This window comes from Kogia breviceps, chromosome 11 (assembly GCF_026419965.1).
Source record: "Kogia breviceps isolate mKogBre1 chromosome 11, mKogBre1 haplotype 1, whole genome shotgun sequence".
NCBI classification, from domain to species: domain Eukaryota; kingdom Metazoa; phylum Chordata; class Mammalia; order Artiodactyla; family Physeteridae; genus Kogia; species Kogia breviceps.
Genome location: NC_081320.1, coordinates 85,922,255 through 85,948,179, shown reverse-complemented (window position 1 = coordinate 85,948,179; position 25,925 = coordinate 85,922,255). Strand labels below are relative to the sequence as shown.

At 49.1% G+C, this 25,925-nt stretch overlaps 1 long non-coding RNA gene across 3 annotated transcripts in view; it reads right to left on the bottom strand.

The window, feature by feature from the left end:
• The window catches only part of LOC131765507 (uncharacterized), a 347,130-nt gene that overhangs the window by 282,659 nt on the left and 38,546 nt on the right, over positions 1-25,925 (bottom strand). For 2 of the 3 annotated variants that reach the window (XR_010835624.1, XR_010835625.1), the window contains exon 3: positions 25,034-25,774. This is a non-coding gene — a long non-coding RNA (uncharacterized lncRNA). The remainder of the gene's footprint in view (positions 1-25,033; positions 25,775-25,925) is intronic. The other variant, XR_010835626.1, reaches the window with a different exon arrangement.

Genomic DNA, 25,925 nt, shown 5'->3' with positions numbered 1-25,925 from the left:
CCCGGGCTTCCCTGGTGGCGCAGTGGTTGAGAATCTGCCTGCCAATGCAGGGGACATGGGTTCGAGCCCTGGTCTGGGAAGATCTCACATGCCGCGGAGCAACTGGGCCTGTGAGCCACAACTACTGAGCCTGCGCATCTGGAGCTTGTGCCCCGCAACAAGAGAGGCTGCGACAGTGAGAGGCCCGCGCACCGCGATGAAGAGTGGCCCCCGCGCGCCGCAACTAGAGAAAGCCCACGCACAGAAACGAAGACCCAACACAGCCAAAAATAAACAAATAAATAAATAAATAAAAGATGAACGGTGAATTCGTTCGTCTTAAAAAAAAAGATGACAAAGACTCAGCTCCTTATCTTTAGGAGCCTCACATCGACTCTGCTGTAAGGGAGTTGCCGTCTTCAAAATACAACACCTAGCACTTTGCAAATTCTGCTCCCAGAAAGGATCTTGGGAGGGGGGCTAGTGTGACAGGGCTGGACCACATGCCACCCCTGCCTTCCTCTAGGATGCTTCCCTCTGAATGCACACCGCCCAGCCCCTGGAAGCTACGGGTGTCACCAGAGCAGCAAAGGCTCAAAGAGGATGTCTCAAAAAGATGTCTCTGCAAAAGCAGAGATAAAAGGGAAGGACGGCATGCAAGGGAGATATGAAGAATATGAACAGCGGGATGGTGGTAGAAATGCAAGAGGCGTTATCAAGTCTAAGGATCCACAAAAGAGGGGGAAATTCATGCATGCTGGATACATCACAGGAGGAGAAAAGATGGGGCATCTTCTAAAACCAGAGTAGGTTTGTCAGAAAGAAAAATACTGAACCCTCCAGGGTGGCTCATAGAGGTGGATCCTGCATCCCTGTCAGAAGGGGGTGGGCCAGGTAAATGCACCGTTGGGCACTAAGAACTGGTGCGTGGAGCAAAGTCTGGGCAGGAGATGGGATGCTGCATGTCAACAGCACGTGGACGGTCGCTGTGGCTGTGAGAGCAGGTGAGGTGGCCAGGGAGAGTGTGCAGCATAAGAACGCTGTTAACGAGAGGGCAGAATCATAGAGAATGCTAATCTATAAGGCTAAGCAGGTGAAGAAGGACAAGCAGGAAAGACAGCAGGTGGAGGAGCTCAGAGACTAAGGAAGGAGAAAGCTTAAGGCAAGAATGTCACCTGGACATAGCTGGTTCCAGTGCCCCAGCCATCTATCCTCCAATCCACCGTCACATTAATCCTCAGTGAGTGCACTTGCGACCATGACCTCTGCTTACTCAGAATGCCCCAAAGACTCTACCATCTTAGACTGCTATTCAGGTTCTCGGCGAACCAGTTCTTGCGAAACTGTCCACCCTCATCTTGTAATTGCTCCCATAGAGATACCCGGGAACTAGCTAAATCACTTCCTCGCCATTTATTTCCCCTACTTTTTTTTTTTTTACCACCATGTCTTTATTCATGCTGTTCCACCTTCTGGAATGCCCGTCCTGCCTGGACTATCTTGCCTGCCAGAGAAGTCAGTGAACATGCTCCCTAAGTCTGTCTTATGACTCCATCAATAAGAAGTCACCCAGAAGCTAACAGGTGTGTACATGAAGCCATGCTGTGGACAGGCACAGCCAGATGGACCAGTCTTTCCTCTCGTGACTGTGGGTAGCTATTGGCCAGCTGGTAGTCAGACAGTAGCCGCAATGGGCAGTAGCACATCCACCTGGACACAGAAATGTATGGGTGTGAACTCACGCCCCATGACCATGGGACTCCGTTTGCTCCCTCCAGCCCCAGAACAATGGTCCCCCAGCAGCTATTAAAACTCCAGCTGGCCTCTCTCTGGGTCTTCGTTGTCTCTCTGGGTAGAAGAAGCCTATCTGGCATTTGCGATAGCTGGCTCCTGGCGCCCCCAGCTGCTGCCTAGAGAAATCTGAGCAGGGCGCTTGGAGATGCCCCAAGGTGAGGCCCAGTATCCGAAATAATAAAAAGCAAGTATGACTGTGTTACTCTCGGCTCTGACACAGCCTGGGAATCTTTATCAAACAAACACCAGTGTGGGAGGAGAGGTCACTGTGGATACTCCAGGGCTAACAGTCAAACGTTAATAACTTTACCGCATAGATTAATTTTAAATGTCAGACCACGGCACTGTGTAAAGCTAAGGAGCCTGGGAAAACCGGACATTTTCAGGCATCCTGATGCCACCAGCACATTTTGTGTTTGATCACTAGTGGGGTGGGCAGGATCAGAGAAGAGGGTGTTTCTTTAACAGTTGCTGCCCCTGCCATGCAAACATGACAAATAAAGGGCATCTGAATGCATCCGCGGCCTAGCTTCTCAACCAGGAAAAATGGCTGAAATGACAGTAATGAGATTTCACACAGACCCACAAGACTGTGCAAGGGCCGAGACCCAGCCCAGGACACCAGGTTCCAAGCCCAAACAAATATGTGTAACTTGGCTTAGAGCCCCTGGAAAATAGCATTTGTAATGGAAACGGTGGTAACTCTGGGCTGCTGATTCCGCCCCAGGCAGGAGGCAGAGCTGGGTCAGGGCTGCTGAGGGTGGGCGTGCGTAGGGGGGCCGGGGGCAGCCCCAGCCCAGGAAAAGCTTGAAAGGAAAAGGGATGTGAGGCAGAGACTACAGGAGGAGCACGGAGGAAGGAACAGATGCTGCACACACAAAACCCACCCAGGGCTGCCAGGATTGCAATTAAAAATTCACATATTTTGGACTGAAATTCTCATATTTTAAGAGAACTTGGGCAAAAATCCTCCTCCCACCAATATTAGCAATGCAAAACCGGCAGTCAAGACAGACTCAAATTATCATCCATTTGACAAAAAGGATGAAAATTGTATAGCACTGAGTCCAAAATTCTTCAGCGAAAACAATCATTAGAACGCACCTGGCAGCCCTTGGTCCGACCCCCCCAGGCTCCAGGACCGGGACAAAGCGCCCGCCCTCTCCCCCACACAGCCCTGGGCTCCAGATCTGGGACTGTCACAGCGGTCACCAGTCGCCAGGGGCTCTCAGGATTCTCTTACAGTTTGAGAGGCCACCCTCATTGGGACAAATGTGCATGCTGAATTCAAGAGGCGATAATGCTATAGCAGGATGAAGTGCAAGGGCAAACATGAAGCGTGCCAGAAATTCCAGCATAAACACAGTCCCAGGCCTGATGCACCTGGACTGGGCTTCTGGTGTTCAAGCCAAAAAATGGGGTGGGGGAGAAGGAAAGAGGGGGCCAGGATGGAAATGTAGGCACCCAGAATCCAAAGTCAAGTGAACCCTCAATAAACAGGGTCCGCACGGAGCTGAGCACCTGACAGCAACTAAGTTTCTGGCTAAAACCTCCGAGGTTCGAAACTAGTGGTTACCAGTGGCGGGGGGCGGGGGAATGCGCAGTATAAGGGTGGGGGAGGGGAGGTACAAACTACTGGGTGTAGGATAGGCTCAAGGATGTATTGTACAACACAGGGAATAGAGCCAATATTTTGTAATAACTGTAAACGGAAAGTAACCTTTTTAACTTGTATTAAAAATGCAAATAAAAATAGAATACATAAAACTACCAGAGGAAACAAAATAAAATAAAATAAAAATTAAATCTTTGAGATTCTACCTCCGAAATGAATCTCAAATACATCTCCCACCTTCTTCCCCTGTTCACCCTCCCTATTCCAAACTTCTTCCGCACCGCCTCCAGGGATGCTCCACAAACACCCATTTCCTTATGTCAAGTGGCCACCGCTGCAAACAGGATCAATATTCAGCTCCAGCGAGGCTCTCTGGGGGCTGGTCCAAGGTGGCAGCGCCCACCTGGCAAGCAGGAGCACAAAAGGTAGAAAAGCAAGAGGCATGATGGGGAGGGACTAGTCTTACCAAATAGTACGGATTAAAAAAAAATGTTTATGCATATAAATATTATATTTATTAAAGGGCTATAAATACAAGTATAACAGAAATGTAAACAGATTCTGAATTCATCAACACATTCTAAGGGCTAGGTGGACTCTCGACCCAGTGGGCTGGACCTCTGTCGTGTTTGCGAACCTGATGCGGAGGGCAGGAGTTGCTGGAACAGCATCAAGATTTGCAACAAGTGCGACCTCTCTTACCAGGTTAGCAGGTCTCCTCAGGATGGCTGAGGAATGGAGGGTGGGGGCTTCAGAGGATTGGCTCTAAACTCATACATCTCAAGTTCAAATCCAGCCCGTGGTTTCCCAGCGGTAAGAAGTCAGGCAAGTCACATAATCTTTCTGAGCCTCACTTTCCTCACCTTGGTCTGATAATATAGTATGTACTTCATAGGTTTGTTGGGAGATTTCAATGAGATGATTCATATAACGCATTTAGCCCACTGCCCTGTGACTCAATAAATGTTCTTTATTGTTTTTAGAATTAGGAGGCCAAGGAAGAGGAAAATTCTACCCAAGGTCACACAGAGAGCTGGGGGCAGAGCTAGAACCACACTCTGGCCTCTGGATGCCCCATCCTGGCTCCTCCCCGACTCCAGGCTCCTTTCCTTTGCTGCAGAGTCTGCAGCACAAACATGACATCTGGAGCCAGAAGATAATCAACCTAATTGGGCCATTAGGACCAGTCACTTCCCTCTACATCGAGCCTTGGGGGGATGTTACCAGTGATCAATATAATAAATAATATTGCATAGTCTGGGGCATTTCTCAAGGGAGCATCTTGGAAACCAAGAGGAGAAAGGGATTGAGATCATCAAAAGAGATTCAGAGAGAAAGCAGGATCTCCAAGTATCACTAAGCTTCTCCCTTGCCTACCTTGCCTTGTTCTGTGCCAGATGCAAGCGGAGGGAGGGGGGATGCCAAAGACGGACAAGGTAACCCAGGTGTTCCATTCAAGTTTTGTAGTTCCTGGTTTTTGTTATCCAAGGTGTATCTCTCAGTGATGTCACCAATGCACAGACACGGTTCACAGGTAATAGTGGTGAGACTTTGGTGAGCTCGGCCATAAACAAAGGCTTTCTTCTCTCTCAGCAGAACCTTAAATGCCTGAGAAAACCTCACAGAGCCCAAGCACACCTTCAGGGACAACCCTCAACCCCAAGGGCATTTACCAGCTCCCGGGCATTCAGAATCATGCAAAAACATCTGTCCTGGATAAACGTTTCTCTGGTTCCCTAGAAGAACTCTGGGTTCAAAGAGCACAGTTTAGACTTACAGAAGCAGTTTGGAGAGAGAAAAGTGTCCTTGTGGGATCCCTAGAAAATCAAGGAGCTGACCAATGTACCAGAAAATCAGAAGTATCCATACATTTCCCTAGATTTCACTGCAAGTCATGGCCATGACCTAAGAGTATGTAATAGAGGTTCTAAGAAGTTGGGGCCACAGATCCACAGAGAAACCCCAGTGGAGGTGCAGCCCAGGTGATATTGGAAGTGGAATGGCTGAACTGGAAACCTTTGAGTGTTGGATGCTAGTGAAGACATTCAGTGGTGTACACAATTGCTACAATGACCCTGTCGGCCAAAGGAGGAATGTTTTGTAAGCTTGAACTTCCATCAATAGCTTATTCATGTGTAGACATTTATCTGGTGAACACAGAGCCTTCAGGTGTGAAGTGTGGCGATATCAAGCCAACAGGCAAAGAAGCCGTTATCCAGTTCTGAACAAGGCAGATCGCAGCCCCATACGGAGGGGACTCAAGGGACGCACAGCCCCTCGGCAATGTAATAGCAAAGATTCAGTCCATTAAAGACCTCTGAGCAAGTGCAAGAGTAGGAACAGAGAATTTCTCCAGGTCAAAACTCTAAAATCCGGAGCTCATTGGAGACAGCAAAAGACACCCAGGAGAAGTGAAGAATCTTAACTGTACCAGAGCAGAGGTTATTATCTAAGTAAGGAGGAATTACAAATTAGTAACAACTCAATATGATATGATTTGCTGTGCTAAGCATGCTTATATTCTCTGTCTGGTCACCATGTCTAGATCTTTCTCATTACATTCTGCTCAACTCATCTCTATTAATATCTTCAATGAGACGACTCCTCCACATACGCTGTTGACAAACGTGTGGTTTGAGTGAGCTCTGCTACCACTTGAGGACACTGTTCACAGAATGAGCAAAGCCAGGGACAGGGCCTCCTTCGAGAAGCCACTTGAGCACAGTGGCTTTCTGTCTGAGAGCTCTCCATCACCCACTCACCAAGAACCTTCTCACACACACGTGAGTACCGACAGCGCTGATACCCACAGACAGAACTCCTCCCCCACGTCTCACCTGCACCCCTGCCCCTCCTTAGAGCGCCTACCGTCCATGACCGTTTGTCTCTGAAATATCCATGCCTCCGTACCCGCTGGAGTAAACGTGATGGCCTCCCGTGGATCAGATGAAGCCAGGGAGCCAGGAACAACAGGCGAACCTTAAAGTGCTGGGTTTCCTTTGTCATTCCCCAGAATATAAAAAGACTCATTCCTCTGAAATATCATCTCCCAACAGCATCAGGCAGGGAAGGTCAAGGGCAGTTTGGTTTCTGTGTCTGAGATGACACCTGTGGGTGTCTGCATCTGAGGCTTTCTTCTTCCTGCAGTTCTTCCGTGACTGTGGGACCTGTCTGGGCACAACTGGCCAAGCCCCGAGCCATGCTCTGGACTGTGCCTGTGCCTCTGAGCCAGGACTGTCCAAGGCTGACCGTATCTGTGATCCTTCCTGTGACTTCCCAGGCTCCGAGCTACGTCTGTGCATAATTATTGTCTGTTCCTAGAATTATGATTGTTTGATTATACCTGTAGTCACTCTGATTGTAACTGTCTTGGTGAATGTTTCCTACCATTGTGATTACACCTGATTATGGGGGTGATATTCAGAATATTTGACTAGTCCACCACCAGCTGGTTAGAACAGATGCCCTCCATGAACAACTGGTATGGCTGTGCTGAGGCATTTCAGCCAGACCGTACACAGTTTATTGAGCAGTCTCAATTCGGTGACGTATAATCACAGAAGTGCTTTATGTTTTCCACCGCTGCCTTCACTCATGCTCTGTCATAACCCTTCCCTGTCATTTAACGACATCTTGAGTGGATCCCACGGCTCCCCGGTCACTCTCAGTTATTGCAAGTCTGGTCCAGCCCTCAGGGTACGTCTGATTGAAACCCAGAGAAGACAGGCTACAGGACTGTGAGAAGAGAGAGCACAGGCTCTCTCTCCCCTCCTCTCATCTCTTGCCTGGCAACAGAAGTCGGTAGGGGAGATGGGAAAGACGGTAGGTGTCCTCTCACAGGCTCAGTCACCTGTGGCTATGGGGCTGCGGGGTCCCTGACTTTGCCCTGGCTCCATCTGGTTTCACTGGTCACTGGTTGTGGCTGTAATATGTGTCGGGTAGATTTGCTGGAGCTTCCTGGAGTGTGTGACCAGTGTCACCACAGCTCCCTCCATCACTGAGGACAGCTCCTTTGGCCCCCCCATCAGCAGTCCACAGCCCAACAGCCCTTCAAAGGGCATCAATGAGCCCTGTGGCTCCACACCCGAATCTGCATGCTCCTTCCCGGGGAGCCACAGGAACCACTGAGGCCTCCTTTCCTGTCCCCAGAAGAACTGAAGGCAACAGCCCCCTGACTCCTCCTCCTCCTCCAATGCGCACCCCCCAGATCCCTTCTTGGGACCCGCTGACTTCAAAAATCACCAGCGGGCAAGCAGGCATCAGTCACTATGGTCAGGAAGACCCTGAAACTCGAAGGGTCACGTTCTCCCAAGACCTCTCCTACTCCCTCTGCAGTCCTGACCCCTGATGACCAAGACGCCAGTGTCCTCAAGCCACCCTATGGAGAACTCTCACATGGTTCTGGGGGAAGGAGTGGGCAGCAGAAGGGAGGCCTTCTTGTCACAAACTTGGCACCGCTGTCAACTTGAGCAAGGACCCCTCTCTGCCGACCGGCCTTCTTTCATGGAAACGGAGGCTGGAGGCAGAGGGGCAGGTGAGAGTGCTGACTGCCAGCATCAGGTTTCGGGGATAGATGTCTGGTCCCCACTGTTGGCAAACTCCATCTTTAGAATGCAGGGTACTCAGCCCCTCTTCCTCAACTTTGGACTGAGCTGACAATTCAGGGGCAACAGGGAAAACTCCACTCCCATCCACTTCCCAGTGTCCTTGTCCCTCTGCGTGGACCATTTCTGAGACTTCTGTCTGTGGCCTGTTGCTGTTCCCTCTGTGGTCACACCCCTGGGATTCTGTCTCAGTCTTCATACCATGGTCCTAGGACCACGTCTGTCTGTCTGTGGGATGAGGGACTCTCTCTGTGCCTACAGCCACGGCTCAGGGCCCACCCACCATGGGGTTCCCATGACCATGTCTCTGTGACGGCATTTCTGTGCCCAGGCCTGCACCTAGCCTGAGTGGGGGACTCTGTCTCTGCGGCACCTTCTTGGGTCTCTGACTCAGTCTCTGAGCCTACGCTTTGTGCTTTACAGACAGTGTCCCTGTGTCTGGGCTTGGACAGCTGTGGCTCTCAGCTGTCTTCCTTGCTGTGTCGTCTGTCCGTGCTGTGGCAGTGGCCGGCGTCTGAGGCTGAGAGGTTTTCTAGAGGGGAAGGGCTACAGTAGAACAGTGTGGGAGATAGTACACATGAGTGTCTGTGCAGGGCTGACTCCATTTCCCCCAAGGTTAGGGTTCCAAGGCATTTCTCTGTCCTCAGCTACCTTTGCAATCTCTACTGCCCCTTCTACCATCTCCCCCACCCACCAGTCAAATCAGAACTGGACACACTGGTCAGAAGCTAACTAAGACCCACAGTAAGGCCGTGGCCCTTTGCAGGCCCCAGGTAATTTTCAAAGGCCTCCTTCATTGTCCATCACCAACCCATGGACAGCCCTCTCCCTGCCTTCCTCTGGAGGCAGGTGTGGTCTGATAGAAATGTTGACTTGAAACCTGATTTATACTAACCTCCCTAAATCACAAACCTTGGTGGGATTGTTGTGAGGACTAGGGAAGACATTGTCAGTAAGGCAGATGGCCCAGTGCCTGATACATAAGTGCTTAATAAATCTTAATTCCTGCACTCCACAGAGCTGCCTTTGGGAGAAACAGGCTTTGGGGGAAACCCACGTGCCTCATCCTGATGGATGCTGCCCTGTTACAGAATCTGGGTGAACTGAGGTGCTTCTGACAGTATGGATATTTCTACACATGAAACATCATCGTATATCGTGGCATTCAAGGGCCCCACAATCTAGCCTCTATTAGTTTTGTTGTTGTTGTTGTTGTTTTGGTCTCCCTAGGTTCCCATCTGCTCTGGAGAAAAGGCTCAGGATACAACTGGACAATTTTCTTTTTCTAATACTGAAGAGACTAGGCATATGACCCGTGGATCCCCTTAACCATCTCAGCCAAAGCCAGGAATAGAGGTAGGATTATCTAGGAAAGCTTTGTGGAGGACTCCCTTGTTTAATGATGTGATGACATACACAGGAGACTCACAAGATTTTTGAGAATGGCTTACCCTTAGAAATACTGCCAGATTGCATTGAAAGGGACAGGGACAAGATGAAATAAAAGGAAGACTGTCAGACGCCACCCAAAAAGGCTTCTTCTGGCAAAACAACCTTCTCCTTCTCATGACAGGGGTGGCCAGATGACCCAAGCTGAGCAGTCATAGCTTCCCATATCCCAGCCACATAACTGATGCAGGCATGGCATATGCCTCAAGCTGGACCAGTCAGAGGCCTTCTCTGAGAAGTTTTTTTCTAAGTAGATTCGGTGGAGAAAGTCTCTTCTCTCTGCTTGTGAGGTTATAAGGATCTAAGCTGGAGTTACCTGTATCCTTGGTTCCACCTCAGGGGAACAACTAGCTTGAGAAAATAAAACTCTCACACAGAAGAAGCAGGGAAGAAAGAAGAGGGTAAGGAGGAGAGAGTTCTGAGGCCGCCTCAACCCCCGGCTATTCTGTGAGTTCATCACAGGCACCATTATATCCCCTCTTTTACTTATGCAATTGATCTGGGGTTCTGTCATATATAACGAAGAATCCTGCTGTATTTTGGCATCCTCCTAATCCAACCTAATCTCATGCTACCCCCTACCTACACCCGTCATCCCTCTTAAGCCAATCTCAAATTAGTTCAAGTGAGCAAGCCTTCACCAAGCTTCAAATTCACATAGCATATTGAATACAGAGGGGAAGAAAAAAAAAAAGTCCTTACACACAAAGGGCATTTAACATGAGTCTTCCAGAATGGATGAGATCTTCTGGCAAACAGAGAGGAGGAGGAGGCACCTCCGAGCAGAGGAAGCAGCGTGTGTAATGGTATGAGAATAGGAGATGTGGGACTGGAGAGCTCAGCTTGGCCGGTGACGGTAGTGGTGACAGGCAAGAGGATGACGTGCTGATCACAGAAGGTCTGGTCTACGCTATGCAAATGCTTGGGCTCAACTCCGGAGATTACGGGGAGTCCGTAAAGAGTTAAGCTAAAGAGTTGCCCCAGAGTAGATGCTTCAGAGAGCTGCTTGGACAATGATGGAAACAGGGAGACCAGGCAAAAGGGGATGTTGGTCTGAACCTGAGCAGTGGCGGGATAGGCTGAGGGGAGGAATCAGAACCCCGGTCCCCCATCCCAGCGTGGAGTCACACGCCCTTTATGGACTGATGTTCTGACCCCTGGGACCAGTCTCATTCCTACCCACCTCTGCACTTCTGCCCTTGCACATCCCTCACCTGTAATGCCCTCCCTTTTTGCCTGCCTTTATTAAGCCCTATCTTTCAAGGCTGACTTCAGGAGCAGCCTTTTCTGACTGATGTATGTGTTCTGGCCACGCTTCTCTGAACCCAGACCCTTAGACTGTAAAATTTAGACCCCAAAGATGTCCTAGTTTCCCTTCCCAACCTAGGATTCCATAACTATTCTGGATGTGGGTGCGTACGCATTCACGCCTATGTATAGATACATATGTTTGTATAGAGGCACATGTTTATGGAGGGCTTCCTGTAAGTTCTTGGTGGGCAGGGGTCCTGTTGGTGTCCCATTGGAACCCACGGCATGTGCACACCCTGCAGGTACTTTGTCGATCTTGTCAATATGTAGGATCTAAACTGACTCTGCACCAGTGGCCCTACTCATCTCAGTCCTTTTGGCAAGGACAGGTCAGGTGGACACAGGAAGGGACAGTGATAGGCTGTAGGTCACACAGTGTACCAGTGACCAGGCCAGAGTGGGGGTAAAAGGCAGCCCTCTGATCTGCCAGCACAGAAGGTGCTTTTCTCCCATTCATCTCTCTTGTCTCTAACTGCGCGGACCCAAGGGAAAGCTTTAGAAAACTCAGGTCAATATAAGTAGATTTTCCCTCCTCTTTCACTGCTCTTTTTTGGTTTTTTTTTTTTCTTTTTTTAAGAACAGGTAATATGACCCTTCCTTTCCTTTACTTTACAGAGACTTTATTCCTAAATGAATTATGAATAATTAAAACTCCACTCCATTTGTTCTATATTGTTGTTAATTGAAAGAATTAAAGATGCATGTGCTGCAATGGCCGGGTGGCCTTGGGAGAAGCCGGTGGACGGCTCAAGAGGAGATGTGCCAGCGCTTCCCAGGCCTGCTGCCAGCGCTGCCTCCAGAGGGGCATATGGTCGACCACTGCAAGCACTCCCCTTTGCCTGTCCTCACCACTTCCCACCAAGCACACCGAGCGTATAATGTCATTTATCTCCTTATCCACACGTCTCTTTGCCCATGTAAAAGCCAGGAGGTGAAAGAACTGTATTTATCATTAAAACGTGGGGAAGCCTCACTCATTTCTCTCCAGTGGCTTTCCAAGTGATCCAGGCCCCAGGTGCCAGGGTGACCTGATGGGTGTGGGATGTGACATCTTCCAAGGACACTTCCAAAGTCTCAAGTCTGTTGGCCAGACTAATCACACCACCCACCCCTACCACCAGAGCTGACAGGTACAGACCCAGAGCTGAACAAAGCAAGGTCAGTGTCTCCTCCCTGGAACCTGGGCCAGGTGTGTGCTAAGTCAGCTTGGTGGGCTTCACCCCTGTCCTTTGACTCTGAAATCCTCTCTGTCCCTGTCTGCTTAGGCTTGCCAGGCCGCCCCCACTGCCTGCTTAGCCCACAACTGTTGCTGAAAAAATGTTTGTCGACTGAATAAATCCTGTCCCCGGGCTGGGCTCATGCAAAGTCAGAAGCAGTTAGCCATTGTATCAGGCAGGATACGTTAACTATTGTCACAAACAACCCCAAATCCCAGTGGCTTCACACAGTAAACATTCGTTTCTCGTGAGCCCCTCATACAGCACTGCTCTGCGGGTGGCTCTTCTCAAGCAGCAACTCAGAGACCCAGAGCCCCTCCTTCGAGCATCCTAGCTTCTTCCGTGCAAGCTCCTTGGAGTGTTCTCTACTTGGCGGTGGATAAGGAAAGAAAACGGCGGATCCCCTGCCAAAGCTTGTCATCGTTCCTGCCCTCTCCTCCTCGGTAAGACCCCAGGGATGCTTTCCTGCAGGTCTTTCCCCCACTGGTCTGTTTAGCATGAGCTCTTGCAATACCTGATCTCCTTGGAGTCCCTGTGGACGATCTCGCGTCACTTCAGGCCCACTCTGAGGAGGGCTCCTCCTGCACGCTCCATCTTACTAAGCTTCCTATGACACGAGATGAGCTGCTGGGGTTGAAACAAGACCCCAGGCTACAGGGAGAGAAACTGGCTGGGGTTCTAGTCTTGGCTGGTGCTCCTTTACGTGGTGAGCTGAGCCTCCTACCACCAAGGCCAGGCTGAAGTGTCACTGGGAAGGGGAGCGACCCCTTCCCAGGCAGGCACGTAACCCGTGAGGCCGATGAATTCGGTTGGTTCCCCACAACTGCTGGCCCACTGGAGTTTTGCTTCCCTTAGGCAGTCCTGTGGGAGAAGCGGGGGAGATTCACATCCAGGAACCCGGGGAGAACCACCTTCTAATGAGTCCCTTTCCTCCATGGTTTGTGAGCACTGCTGGCTCAAAGTCGTGCCTTGCTGTGAGCACTGCTTTCTGCATCTCACTTCCCCACCTTTAATGTTCCCCTGATCCAATTTCCTTTGCGATAAATAAATAAATAAATAAATAAAAGTGTTTCCGTTGAATAGAAACCTACTCACTGCAAGGGGCCTGGGTGGCGCAAACTATGAAAGATTCTCTCTTCCTCAAAGCAGTCAGTCCTTCATCTCCACACTTTCTTCTTCCCCACAGTCCGCCTTGATCATGCGGAAGTAAACCCACAGCCTCCTCTCCCTCAGGGAGCTCATTCCCAGAGGGGCAGACACTAATAAGCCCCAGTGCCAGTGCATCTCACAGGCCAGGCATCACAAGCATTAGAGCCACCCTGGGGCCTGGAGAAAAACAGGCGGGGTGGTCCAGGCAGCTTCCCCCTGGAGTTTGGTTTTCTGTGTGTCTCGACGGCCCAGGAAGTCACCTTCGAGATGTTCCACGGTGAGAATGGTGCCCTGTAAAAGCAGCTGGAAGCAGGCCCCTCCCTCTAACCACTGGAATTGATCAGTGGGCCCTCGGCTCGCTGAACCTGCTTCCTGTGAGAGCCCGTGTGGCCCAGAAACGCTGCTGTGAGCAGTGCTCCGCGCTGACCACGCCCCCAGCATTACCTGGACAAGCTCTCAGTACCTCCCATCCCATTCCAGGGAGGGAGCTGCTGTGTCCCCAAGTCCTCCCCTGGACTGCAGACTGGCAGTGCCATCATCTGCTGCCAGGCTTCCTCATGGATGAAGGCCACAGCTTTGAATGCGACGCTCTTCAGAACAGTACTGGGGGTGTCCCCCACCTCCTTCAGGGGACTGAGCCCGACTTTTCTGCTTTTTCAGGGCCATGTGGGGAAAGAAGAGGCGGTCTGGGGAATAATCACTGTCCCATTTGGTGCAAATCCACCAAGCTTGGTTAATCGAGGTTGAATTTGAACTACCTGCGCATTTTATTTAATGCAAATACATATGGAGCAGGTGTTTTCTTATTGGTTTGACTCAACCACCCACTGATGAGTCCACAGGGCACCCCAGCCCCGCTGAGCACCGTGGGCTGGGGATGGAGATGAAGACATCTCCCTGCCCTCCAAGAGCTCTATCTAGTTGAGTCAACCAGACGCACACCTGAAAAAATGAGATGAAATAAGAGCAATTTAAGGCCAAATGAGACTGTTTAAGGGAGACAGAAAGTAAAATTACAACAAGAGCTGCTATTCTCGGAATGCACGCCCACCACTGTGCCTCAAAAATCTTTAATCTTCACAACATCTTACTGAAATAGGTATTATTCACCCCGGTTGGCAACGAGAAAACTCATGCTTAGGGAGGTTAAGTGATTTTCCTGAGGTCACACAGCCAGTAAACGAGACAGATGAAATTTAAACTCCACTCTACTGACTCCTAAAAGCCTCTGCTTCTACCCACTGTGCGATCCCAGAGGACACATGCCAGTGGAGAGAAGACCCCAAGGCAGAGCTCAGCTCAACATAAAGACATTGCTACTAGCCCAGCGATGGGATAGGCTGAGTAAATGAGCCCCTGGCCCATGAGAGGTTCATAGGCTGCAGGGTCCCCTGGTATGTAAAAGAAGAATCTGGGCCTCAAAGGAGATCAGATAAATACATTCCAGATGAGAGATGCTATAACTGTTAGGGAAGTAGGATTTGGAAGGGCTAGAATTTAAGAGGAAGGTCAGGAAGGTGGTAAATGTGTCAGCCAAGATGCAGAGGAAGGGACCACAGGTGTGTCTGAGGGTAGTAAGTAAAACTGACTGGCTGAAGCGAAGACCCTGTGTTGGTCAAATCTCCCTTTGCAATGGGCAACGTCTGGCAAGGCGATGGGGTTGGGTTAAGAGGACCAGTGATTAGAAGTGTCCAGGAAGGTTTGAAAAGGTGGGAAAGGTAGGGAGAAATGAGTGCCACATTCTCAATAGGGTCATGGCACAAAGAGAGAAAACTCAATTTCTGCCTTTAAGAGCCAGGAGCCAGCTATCTGCATCCAGAAACAAGGGGTCAGGTCACCAGGGGATCAGGAACTGGAAGCAAGAGCCAGGCTGGGGGTCCTTGGAAATGCTTCTGGCTGCAGCGTCCATGTCACAAGTGGTCTTCCTGCAGCTACATGGGTTAAAGGTGCAGGGGGCTGGGGGCAAACAGTGTTGAGAGTGGCAGATCCACTTCTACCCAGTGGGGCTGGCCTCAGGGGACAGACTTACCCCCGAGGTGCCCCCCACCCACGGTACAGCAAAGCCCTCGGAGGATGAAGAGAGAATCAGCCCGAGACTAGAACAGCCCATTCAGCCCAGAGCACGGTGACACGGAGCCTGTCCCAGAACATCCATCTGGGCAGAGGCAAGGAAACTGCAGCTCTGAATCTGCTCTTGGCCATTTTCTAGAAATGGCTTCACTGGTTTCATTTGTTTTAAAAAAAAAAGGAAAGGAAAGGAAGGAATATGGTCCAATTCTGAGGGCTAATTGCCTTTGCTCTCAACTAGAGCCCATGCTTTTTCCAGCAAACATGCTCTACTGTCGCTGTGCCACCAGACCCACTCTCCGTTTCCAATCAGCCCTGAAAATAGCCCTTGATAGAGATAATAGGAAGAACAAAGAGAAATTCAGAGGAGCAGAGAGAGGGAAACAAGTCATGCCTAACAGGCAGCCCTGAAGTTGTTTTCATAGAGAACCCTTTAGTTAGTCCCTGATTTGTCTCCAAACAGCGAGGCGTTCAATAAATCCCAAGAAACAGACTTGGACCGAGACCAAGGGTTCTTTGACTTTTTTAGGTCATAGACTCATTTGAGAATCTGGAAAAGCACAGGCCCTCTCTCTCACCAGGAAAATGCACATAAACACTTATTCCATATATTAATTCAGGGGCTCAGAAACCACCAGAAGCTCCAACCACAGACCCTGAAGACCCTAGTTAAGAACCCATGATATAGGCAATCTCTTTTTTAAAGGCTTTCCTACTTATTTCTCTCTCTCCGAGTATATGTGTCTGTTTATAAGGAAAAGGTTGAGCTGCATTTCTTCAGGCATAGTCTAAGGGATTTTTTTAAATTGTTCGATTTGAAATTTTGGCAGTCTTTCTGCAAATAACTGAGGGTGAGGGTCCAAAGGAGGGGGGTTGGTTCTATGTGAGCCATTCTCAGCAAAGACACTCACTGAGGGAGTCAACCCTCATCCTTGGCACTCTCCCCTGCAGGCCTCAGCAAGAACAGGTGTATCACTAAAAGGCTAATCATGGCCACGGGGTCTGGAGGGGCTATGGGAGCCCGGAGCCTCACACCTGAGGAGAATGGTCTGTGCCAGGGCTTCGCAAACTTCACTGTGGATCCAAATCACCTGGAGGTCTTGTTAAAATGCAGATTCTGCTTCAGTAGGCCTGGGGTGGGACGGAGAGCCTGCATGTCTAACAGCATCAAGTGATGCTGCTGCTTTGAGTAACAAGAGTCTATGCAATGATCAATTCCATGCTGGGTCTGAGAGTAGGGGCAGAAGAGGGGCTGAGAAATAAGAAGGAACTAGAATATCAGAGAGAGAAGAACTCTTAGAAATGCTATAGTTCAATCCTATTGTTTTACAAATGGGGACACTGAGGCCCAGAAAGACTTTTTCAAGAGCAAAGAGCTGGTTGACAGCAGGGCCAGGATGAAAGTACAGATCATCTGACCTCCTGCCCATCTCCACCTTGCTCTGGGGTCTGGAGAGAACCGGACAGGCTTCCTCTCTGGATTCCCAGGTCATCCTGGGCAGTACTCTGCCTCAGGCCTGCCCTCCAGAAGGCCCCCACTCAGCCTGGCATGCTCATGCAGGTGTCAGGGGGCATCTGTGATTCAGCCCACGAGGAACAGAGAGGCTTACCTGGGAGCAGTGCTAACTCGGGGCCCCTCCCTACACACTACAGACTGTCAGCCTAATAGGCCTGCACCGAGCACCTGGGGGAAAGTCAGTTCCAATCAGGCCGTGACCCGTGGCCAACAGTCAAATGCAGGGTGAAGGCAGGAGATGTGGCCTCTGCAGGAAGCCAGCCTGGCCCTCCTGCTCTCTCAAACGAGCTCATGCGTGGAGAAGGGGGATAATGAAAACTGAACTTTCCCACGGCCAGCAACAAGGCCCTTTTTCTACTCTTTTTGTCCAAGAACACCTTTAAAAAGATACTGCAGTTCCCTTGAGACCCTGAGCTGCAGATGCTTGGAGAACCAGTGAATCTTTAGCCAATGTAGGCCAGCCTCAAACTCCTGGCTTCCGATCTGTGACCACAGCCTCAGAGTAAATCAGGCAGGTCCCTTCCGAAGACAGAATCTATTCCCCTGTGCCTGCTGATCCTGGGCCACGAACACCCATTTAAAAGCATCACATGAGAGATTGTGAAGGCCATGCCGTGACCGAGACCATGGGAATGCCACGCTGTCCTCAGAAACACATGTGCAGGGGCAGGGGTGCATCCCTAAGCAGTGACTCAAATTAATTCCACAAACCAGTAAGCACCTACTGTGTGCTACTCTACACTCTTTGCAGTTTCAGGGCCAAGGCAACTTGCCTGAGCTGGTCTCATCTCACATAAACTGAAACCAAAGCTTCTCTGTTCCACTTTCTGCATCACACAGAAACACACAGCATAGATTTGAGGGTGATGCAGCCAAATTTAAAAGCAGGTGCCTTCAACAGCCTTTCAGAAAACATGCAACAACCATTTGGAACTCTTCAGTTTGCCCCTCTCCCACTGGAGAACATCCTCTCCACCTCCTGTTGCTCCCAAATTTGACACCATGAAAAAAAAAAAAATCGGCATCTAGCCCGCAGTTCAGAGAATCAGACCTCCCTGCCCCTTTCCCAGAGATGCATGCAGGAGTGACTAGTTCCCCTCTGAGTCCTGGAGAAGCATCAGTTTCCTCTGATGTTTCTAGTACCCACAGCTTAGGATTGATGCGAAAACCACGAGATCATTCAAGTAAAGTACTCAGCATGGGGCTGGCACAGAGTAGGCCCTCAATAAATGGCAGCTATTATGACCATGGTCCTGATGGAGGGAGTAGAAAAGCGGACTCAAGTACCCAAGAGCCACCATTGTTTCTGGACTCTACCAGCCCCAAAATGTTCTACTGAGACAGGATAAGTCAGCGGACCACCCCATGTAGGAGGCTTTGAGACAAGGCCTGAATGGTGCCATTGGGCTGCAAAGGCTGCTGGTGTGGATGATGTGCTCTGGTCTAGTAAAGCACAACAGAAATTACTTTGTCAATCACCTCTGAGGGAGGGGGGGGGGGTCTGCCAGAAGCATAAGACTTTATTGGTGCTGCCACTGGAGCCTCGTCTTTTGTAGAGACTATTTTTAGCATAAATACTGTACACTCTGTTATATTGTCAAAACTGACAGATGAGCATTCTCGTGGCACCCACAGACCATGCATTCAATTGGGAAGATGTTAAAAAACGTTAGATGAGCTTCTCCCAACCGTGGCACAAAGAGCTGCTATGTATCACACGCCATGGCCACTGATATTCATGACAGGTGCCCTCTGCCCTCTGCCCTCTGCCCTCTGTCACTGGGATGAGAACTCCATAGTCATTGGGGGCCTGGCAAACGACCTGTGATTTCTCATCGTCCAGTCTCACAGCCCTGACGCCCTTCTTGGCCTCCCCCCAGGGGAGCCACTGCTTGGGCCCAAGTAGGGGGCAAGAAACTCAGTACATCTATCACACAGGAAGACCCAGATCACTTCTGGGGTCCTCCTGAGACTAAGGAATTCTTTGTCTGTTTGGTTAGTTGGTGTAACGTTTTCGTTTTTGTTTTCTATCCTCCTCCACTCACTATGTTCCTCTGACGGTATCCCTGCACTGTAGCGCCCAGCATGCTATATTCTGCCCAGAATGCTTTTTCCCTCTCATCACCCAGTTAATTCTACTCACTCTCTAGAACTCTACAAGAATGTCACTTCCACAGCCAGGCTGTCTCTGGCCACCCAATTTAAGAGAGCCCTTCTATGATTCACTCTCAGAGCGCCCTGAGCTTTTCCTGCAAAGCATGATAACAGTTTGTATTTATGGCTTATTTGTATCCCTTATTAGCTTGCAAGTTCCCTGAGAGCGAGGACATGCCTCTTCTGTTTGCTTCTGTTTACAGTGCCCAGCACAAGGCCAGGCACAGAGTCCAGCACAGAATAGAGATTCATTAAGCGATACTCACTGAGTCAAATGAATGAATGAAGGATGGATGGATGGATGGATGGATGAATACTTAAGAGGGGCCCAAGGATCGACTAGGCTAAAAGCCTCCAGAATTCTTCACATTCCTTAATCCGTTGCATTCATCCTTAGAGAGGGAGAATCTTTTATCACCTAAAACGGGTGAAATGCATGCCTCTTTGTGGGGAAAAAAAAACATGAGCAAATGCAATCGTCTGCCCTTCGGATTGACCAAAGAAGGGCCCAGGGAAGGGGAGGACCCAAAAATATCTTTTCAGACACTGAAGGGGTGCAAGCAGATCCACGCGAGGCCACTTTAAGTCTTGACACCGTAAATTCTAGGATCTCCAGTCTGCTACCGACAACTGACAAATGCTGAGGGCTCAGTGGGCCTGGCTCAAGCCTCCCTCTCCTTCGCTCACTGTGTCACACGGGGTCCTGTCCCCTTGCTATTCCTCCCCGCTCCCCTGAGAGGTGAGCTCCCAGCTCTCCCCAGCATCACCATAACCAGATCCATGGCCAGGCATCCTCAGTCAAGGCTACTTGGTTTTTGGCTTGATCACGATTATAGGAACAGTATTTTTCAACAGGAGGGCAGATTAACAAAGGTACTATCGCACGACATAGAAGAATAAAGACGTGAGTACAAATAGGGAAGAAATAGTGAGGAACGGTGCCAGCCGCCTGCTGCAGATGCTTTGGATCTGGTCCCATTTATATGTTCATCTGCATCACAGAGGGGCCAGGCACAGTGATAGGTACTGGCTGGTGGAAAGGGAGAGCTGGGTCAGGGGACGCACAGAATAAGCGGGCCCAGGCCTGGCGGGCACTATAAAAGGCCAGTAAATCATGTTACTGTGACTGAGGCAGGCTGGGAAGAGCCCAGGGAGGGCTGGCATCCCTGGAACATTCCTCTCTCCCCAAGGGTGGGAAATTACTAAACAAGAGGTGTAGTCAGGCATGCCGGCAGGTGGGCCGTCAAGGACTGGATTAGAAGGAAGAGAAGAAGCACCAGACCACACATGCATGAGAGAAAAAAGGGAAGCGACAGAGTGGGAGGGGAGAAGGAGTCAGGTCCAGAAACCTTGACCGGAAGTGCTCCTTGTAGAGCAGAGGACATCAGAGCGTGTTGGAGCCCAGAGATCCATTCCCAGGTAAAGGACGGGGAGGCATGGGAGATAAAACCCCCAGTCATCTCACAAGGCCCACGGATGGCAGAAAATCCTAACAGGAGGAGGTACAGGGGAGGCCAGGAGACAAAGCGGCGGAGAGACAGAGGCAGGCAGAGAGACAGAGTTCACTGAGAGAAAGGTGCTGCCCGGGTTGTTACCAGGCATGACACTGGCCTCCTGTGAGCGGATCCAGCCTCGTCCCCAGCCCTGAACAGTCACCAGTCTCCTTCTTTTTTAAAAATAAACTAGTCTCCTTCTGTGAGGAGCTCACTACCAAGAGCTGTGGAAGGTCCCAGATTGTATCCTCTTGCAAGCTCACAAGTTAGCCACAGTTTTACAGACGTGGGTAGGAGACATGAGACTCTTGGATCAGAAACAAAGCTCTTTATTCCTCACAGTCCAGCAGGTAGCACGAGCATCGCGTCTGCATTGGCGCCTCTGGGCCACCCATGGGGACAACGTGGAGGGGCCTAGAGGGATGCTGCACACACAGTGGGTTTGCTCCACAGCTGGCAGAATACAAGCGGAGGAAACCTGAACCTTTTAAAATGGGCATAAACCTGCCTGAGGGAGATACTGTCTTTACTGGAGAGTGAAAATACCTGCCATGGGTTCCTCACCCCAGGGGGAGACACTGTCTGCTTCTTCCAAGGCTGCGTGCTATACAAACATCCCCAAAGACAGAATCTAGAAAAAAGGCCATCAGTGCCTCTGCTCACAAGACTTGCAGGAATGCAAGAAACCCCCAGAGAATTATCTCCCAACACTCACAGACTGCAGAGAGACAGACTCCTACCCTCCCAAGACAGTTCCCATCTCGTCCCTGGGGAGAGCACAGGCTAGAGCGGGCAGGGATGCTTCCGGAAGAGAAAGTCCTTGAGCCTGATCTTGAGGGATGGCAGAGACAACCTCACGCTATGCTTGGCTCGTCCTGAGGGACGCCTCCTCTATTCCACTATTCCTCCTCTATTCCTCTATAATTCCACTTTCAAACATGGGTCTGCCAGGGTACAGAGAGGCAAGGAACCGTGCGTGAGCAAACAGAATTCCCCCTGCCATCCTCCAGGGAAAAAGATGCTCTAGAGTTTTTTTTAAGATTGCCTAGAATCTGAATCACATTCCAGGCCATTCTCTGGCCACTGAATGAGCACACGTTACAGCTCCCAATCTCCTTCCACTCTGTCTGTGGCACAGGGCATTCCACCCCGCTGTAACGGTGTCCCTGGAGTTCTCCAAATACAGCCTGGAGGGTCCTGCCCTCCCCGTTCACGCCCTGAAGCAGCCAGAGGGGTAAGGGGGCCTGCACATGTGCCTTTCTCTTCACAACAGGCAAGTGGTGAGAAATTTAGAACTGGGTCACCTGGCTTATCTTCTGCCCTCATTGAGAAGATTACTTCACAAACCTTGCATTCAGAAGGCAGGTCAGATGGCCATTTCAGTGACTCCTCAGATCATTTTGCCTTTACCTATGGGGGCCCACCCAGCAGCCAGGATCCCTCAGGGGCGCTCTTCTGAAATATAAGTAAGTCACAGCGCATGACACCACAGCCCTTTCTCACAGAATTTAGAGCAGAGGTGCACATGCCACAGTCCAGGATCCCCCATCTGAACAGCCCCCTCCTAGGAGATCTCTCAAGGTTTCCACAAGCCCCAAATCTTCTGTCCCTCTCCCCAGGATCTCTTAAACAAATGTTATATGTTCAATTATTGCATTGGCCTATTTAATTGATTTACATACACTTTAAAAAGCTTTACACTGTGCAGGAAACACATCTATCATAATCCTTGACTGAATTGGAGAAAGGAGAAGGGAGAAAGGGAATTAAAATTTATTGAGCACTTATTATGTGCCAGGTAATACACAAGGTACTTTACATACATTACTGAGTTTAATCCTCACAACTGCCCTGTGAAGTGGGTATTTTTTCCTACTTAGCAGATGAAGAAATTGAGACCTATTGAGGTTAAGGGACTTGCCCACAGTTACAAATCAGCTGGAAGAAGCAGGACTCAACTGCAGCTCTGATTCCAAGCCAACATCTACTTCAGGGTTTAAATACCAAGTGTTTCTATAAAAAGTTACGAATAAGGAATGTGCTCCTTATTGTAACATTGTTTCATTGAGGAAATAAGATCCAAGTGGCATTGTTCCCTTGAACCACATCTGTTACTACAACTGAACATGCCCAAGTACACCATCTCACACTAATGGGGGGAGGGGGAGGGATGAGGAAGGGGCCGCTGAGGGATAAGGTAGGGGTTTTTACAAAGCCCGAGAGTTTTCTCTCTGAACATTAACACTTCTTAGAAAATTCTCACTATTGAAAAAACTCAACTATTTCTACTCGGTGCCATTGTGAAGGGGTATAGAGAACATTCGTTCATCCAACAAGGGTTTATATATGATAGTCACTGTGTGTAGGTACAAGGAGATAGCAAAGAAACAGCCACTCATGGTTCCTCAGAGCCCACATTCTAGAAGCTAAAGTGGTGCTCAAAGTCTGAAACAGCCAGTTAGGCACAGCCCTGAGCAGACAGAACAGACACAGGTGTCTGTGCTGGGCAGAGTCCAGGGGAGGGGACAGCTGATCCAAGACCCAAGTGACAAGAGAAGAAGCCCTGTACCTTCCCTTCATGACAGAGGTAAGCACGGTCAGTCCATCACGTGCAGCCCCAAGACCAAAGTAAGGCTTCGTCTGTTAGTCTGGGTTCTCCAGAAAAACAGAACCAGTAGGATGAGATAGATAGATAGAGAGATAGATAGATAGATAGATAGATAGATAGATAGATAGATAGATAGATGGAGAAAGAGGTTATAAGGAATTGCTTAATGACATTATGGAGGCTGAGAAGTCCTGAGAGCTGCAAATTTACAAGCTGGAGACCCAGGGGAGCGAATGGTAAAGTTCCACTGCAAGTTCAAAGGCCTGAGAACCAGAAGAGCCACTGGTGTAAGTTCCAGTCTGAGTCCAAAGGCAGGCGAAGGCCAATGTCCCAGTTCAGACAGTCAGGAAGAAAATCATTCCTTCTTCGTCACAGGAGGGTCAGCCTTTTTGTTCTATTCAGGCCTTCAGCTGATTGGATGAGACCCACCCACATTGGGGAGGGCAATCTGCTTTACTCAGTCTATCAGCTCAAATGTTAATCTCATCCAAAACACCCTCACACACCCAGAACACACCCAGAATAGTGTTTGACCAAATATCTAGGCATCCCATGACCCATCAAGTTGACACATAAAATTAAACATCACACTTGGGCAAGTATTTACCCCTTTACTAAGTAGAACCAGACTGCTGAGTTCTTTGATTTTTGCATCTGTTTTGTAGTTTTTCTGTCTCTTATTACCAGACGGTCTGCTGTCACTGCTGACGGTCACTGCCCTTGCCCACAGAAGGACTCTCCTCACTTCTAATTCAATCTGGATTTGAAAAACAAGAGTGCTACTCTAGTTGGAATTTAATAACCTTGAAGGAATCCATAGACCTGGAGGTGAAATGCTTGAGATGTAGAGCAAATATTTTGTGACATCTCTTTTATCTTCTCACAGGGAACTTTTTTTTTTGCATCTATTCTGATTCTTAGAGCTGTGAGCTAGATAAAGCAAGTTACCAGAGAACATGAAGACTTTCTGTATGAGGATGAGTCAAACAAAATTGAAATCACAATACAGGGCAAGTCATAGGTAGAAATGTTTTCACAACTGTCAGGGGGCAATTTGGTATTCAGGAATCACAAAACACAACAAATGTGCAAACAGGCAGCTAAACAGAACCAATCCTCCCAGCTTTCTTGTCTATTTAAATTACCCTAGGAAGAATAATTTCCTCCAAAGCCAACAGAATGAATCTTCACTGTGACTTCCCAGGCAATAAGCTAGTCAGATCCCACCAAAGAGTTTCCAGAAACAATGGGTTTTTTACTTTTAAAACTGATCAGAACATTCAGGACTTAACACACACACAAAAGTAGCAACCATTCTGCTTTGGCACCATTTTATCAAGTGTGAGTGTCAAAATTTTTATAGCTTCAAATTAACAACAAGGAGCTGTAATTTTTGTGTTTGTTTGTTTAAAAGACCAGCGGAGAGTTTTCTTTTTGCTTATTTAAGCTTCATTTAATTCACGCTCCAACCTGCCCCTCTTTGATTGCATTTCCAAATCCTAAATAAAAGTGATAACTCTTTCTGCCAATTGTAACAAACTGCTGGTGCCAGTTATTGCTTTTTGAAAGAAAAAAAAAAAGCAAAAGCAAAAAAATCTTTTAATACTTAGCTGACAGCTTTATCCAAAAGCGGGGAGAAAACCCTGGCCTTTCAAAGCCACCCGATATATCTGTAATAACCTCTTTACTGAGTTCATGTATCTTCTTTATTGTTCTTCATAAATAGGCTATTGGATCTCTCTAGCCTGCAATGTGAAAAATGAAAGAATTTCCTCCCATCCATGCCTCTCTTATCTCATAATTGTTTTGTTCTGAGGTAGGGGAGACCCGTATAAATGTCTCTGCTATTTTATATGTCCTCTCCAAGCCCATTCATGCTTTTCTCCAGGGCTTTTGACTCCTGTTCTGTTTCTGCCTGAACCTCTATCTGCTTACTGTTCTCCACATCAAACCCCACGAAAGTGTTTGAGATTTCATTTCAGAGGGTGATGTAAGAGAGATAAGAGTCAAAGGCATTTGAAAAGCCACTTTCCAGCGTGTCTGTGCTGCGTAGGTTGGAGGGAGAGACGCAGCTTACCTGACATCACAGAGAACATCCTGGTTCAGGTCTGCGACGTCCACTTCTCTTCTCTGTTCTTTCCAGAGGGCTCTGCAGCTGTGCGTTCTGCTCCGGCTGCTGCAGCTTCAGAGGCTCCTCCATCTCTCTGAGCTCCAGCCTCATCATTGTCCCCAAGAAGCTGAGGTCTGCCCACGACAAGAACAGCCGTTGTCAGGGACAGGCAGGTCTGAGCACCTGTGGAATGGCTTGTTGGGGAGGAGGCAAAATTCTTCCATGTGGTTAACTGTCCTATAAATGTAGGAGATGCACACTCCAGGAAAAGGTCATGGAAAGGAGTCTGGAGGGGGGAAAAACTGCTCACTAAACCTCAATTCCTTGATGATATGCATCAGAGTGAGTATTTCAGACTTGAGTACTGGAGCAGTTCCATGCAGTAAAAAAAACCATGAACACACATTAGTTAGGCTTGGCTGTGATACTGCTGTGTAACAAATAATCCCCAAATCTCAACGGCTTACAACAGACATTTCTTTCTTTTCACTCTTGGGTCCGCAGGTTGGCTGAACTCAGCTAGGCTTGGGTTAGGTCTGCTCCATGCATCTCTCCATCGTGGAACTGTGACTCACACAGGGTATACATATCTCATGATGAAGGCAGGAGGACAAGCCCAAACATTTGAGGCCTGGGCACACCCCCACTTCTGTGCACTGCTTACATGGACATGCTGGAAGTGAGTGAGGCAAATAAGCATACACCATCCTGAGGAGGAAGAGAGAGGGGATATTGAGTGAATATTTGTTCAACAACAATCCTCTCTAACACACACACACAGAGAGAGAGAGAGAGAGAGAGACTTACAAGGTCAGAGGGAACTGCTTTTCAGGGAGGCAACAGTCCTGCAAAACAGGAA